At 41.9% G+C, this 2,276-nt stretch overlaps 1 protein-coding gene across 1 annotated transcript in view; it reads left to right on the forward strand.

The window, feature by feature from the left end:
- Positions 1 to 2,276, forward strand: part of gareml (GRB2 associated, regulator of MAPK1-like) — a gene marked incomplete in the record, with an annotated part of 17,658 nt that overhangs the window by 4,538 nt on the left and 10,844 nt on the right.

Genomic DNA, 2,276 nt, shown 5'->3' on the forward strand with positions numbered 1-2,276 from the left:
GGTTCTTGCATGAGGCCCAATAAATCTTCTGCACCTGATTGGCAGCACCTGGTGGGACCAGAAGCTCAAAACAATAATCAATAACACAAAGTAAGCTATTTACAGAGATTTGACTAAATGTGAGCAACTCACATACTCAGGTCTACTGCTCATCCCTCAGATGCATGTTCCTTACAAATGTGGCTCATTAAAACAGAGATTAACAGGCTTTACAACGGTACAGTTTTATTGCCCAGTCCTGAGAGGAAGGATTTTATACACAGATCAATGTATTCTAGATAACTTCCTGGTTATCATGCTGTCTTACTGTATTGAATGAAATAATTATGATGATTTAAATGGGATAAAATATGTTCAAACAGTTGGTGCACAGATAAACCTTTGCTCCTGGAGTCTACATTCACACATCCAGCTGTGGCCATGTGACCAGCCCTGGCTCCTCCTGCCCATTGACCTGCAGTCCTCCTGCTGAATGAGTGCGGTCCGGATGACCTCACCGGGCTCAGAACCATTGTTCCGTCTCACTACAGAAGCATTATTTGCTGTGTAACTGGATCTTAATGTCTCCCTCCACTGATTCAGCGCTGATGTCACCTCAAACTGCCGCTGCCTCTCAGACTCTGTTTCCTGAAGAAAGAAACATTTTGTGGTGGGGCTGTGACATCATCGTTTTTACTGTTCAGTAGTTTGTGTTGGAAAGTTCAATCATAAATACTGGTGATTAAAATGATGAGTTTTTAAATGTTTACCTTCACCAGTTTAACTAGAGTTGCATCAAGAGACACTTAATGTTGATTTGAACCGACTCCAGGTGATCAGATGTAGATTTCAGCAATGATTGAATTGTTTTGTTAAATTTAGCCTGTGGATTTCGTTAAACACACGTTGTGTGTTCTTCCATGGTCATGGTGAAGGAAAGTGCAAACTGAGTCGGGGTGTTTTTGTTGTTGGACCAGCAGTGATCCCTGAACCTGATGGAGCATTTTAGGCCCACTTTAAGGATTACTTGTGTCCTGATTCCAGCAGGTGTCTGAGCATCACGAGCGTCGCCGGTGATGAGCTAACGTCTGAGAGATGATTTCATACAGGAAGTCTAAATAAGCCCAGGATGTTTCCCCCTGGGGAAGCACAGCAGGATGTCTCCCTCCTCTTCATCGTGTCTGTCTGCATCATTCATGTCCATCAGACTGGAGGCAGGAGGACAGAAAACTGAATAATCTTAGTGATGAAGAGGTTTCATGGAGGAAGTAACACAGACCTGTGTGGAAACAGGATCCAGAGCTTTAAATGTCAGCATTTTAAAAACTCAGCTGGTTTTTATCTCTCACTGTTGAAGACAAAGTGTTAATAATGTTCATTTGTGTCTGTAGGTCAGTAACATATCTCATGATTCCAACGAAACAAATCACAGGATGTACATCAGCACATGAAAAACTTTTAAAGCCATCCTCATTAAAAATGGCCGTCAGTACCAACATAACTTAGGAAACATTAACCATTAATCAGCCAAATCTACAGCTACTGAGATAAAGTTTGGTGTYGTAGMCTGTAACAACATGGATCTATATCCATATATTGATTTGAATGGTTCATGATTCAGTTATATCCAGGCAAAATGAAAATATTGATCTGTATCATCATCATATGTCCATCTAACAGTCATTGTGTTGGACTTATATTACATTACATTAATCACAGACYTGTGAATTGAACTGAATTAAAATCATATCATGACAGATTTGTGATGTTGAGAAATAGATTAAATGTATTTAGTGATCAGATCTGTGACTAAACTGTAACTGAACTCAGGTTAAACCTGGGTTTATTTTCTGTTAAAGCTTTTATCTGGTCTGTGCTGGACTGTGTGTTTGGAGGATGGTTCTGTTTGAATGAYGAGGAGGAAGGAGGTGCTGCAGACATGAAGGCAGAGTTTAGTATTCAGCCATGTAACCCCCCCCCCCCCAAGCCCCCCATTAATGCCTCTTTGGCTCATCAAAACCTACGACTCCTTTCAGCTTTAACAGAACAAATATTTACAGACAGAAAGACGATGGAATAAAGCAAGAGCTGGTTGTGTGAGTGTCTCCATGGTGATGTGTCTGCGCTGCCTGAAAATGGGGGTCCTTTATAGGTTGCCATGCCAACCCCTTCTGCTGCTGATTGGCTTAGAGCTGGTGCCAGGTCAGAGGTCAGCCAGGTGCCTGAACACTGTCATGATGGCTTTGTTGACTGAACTGAATCCTGCAGGTTCCCCTGCTTCTCTAGCTTTATGATCC

This window comes from Austrofundulus limnaeus, unplaced genomic scaffold (assembly GCF_001266775.1).
Source record: "Austrofundulus limnaeus strain Quisiro unplaced genomic scaffold, Austrofundulus_limnaeus-1.0 Scaffold709, whole genome shotgun sequence".
Lineage (NCBI taxonomy): Eukaryota > Metazoa > Chordata > Actinopteri > Cyprinodontiformes > Rivulidae > Austrofundulus > Austrofundulus limnaeus.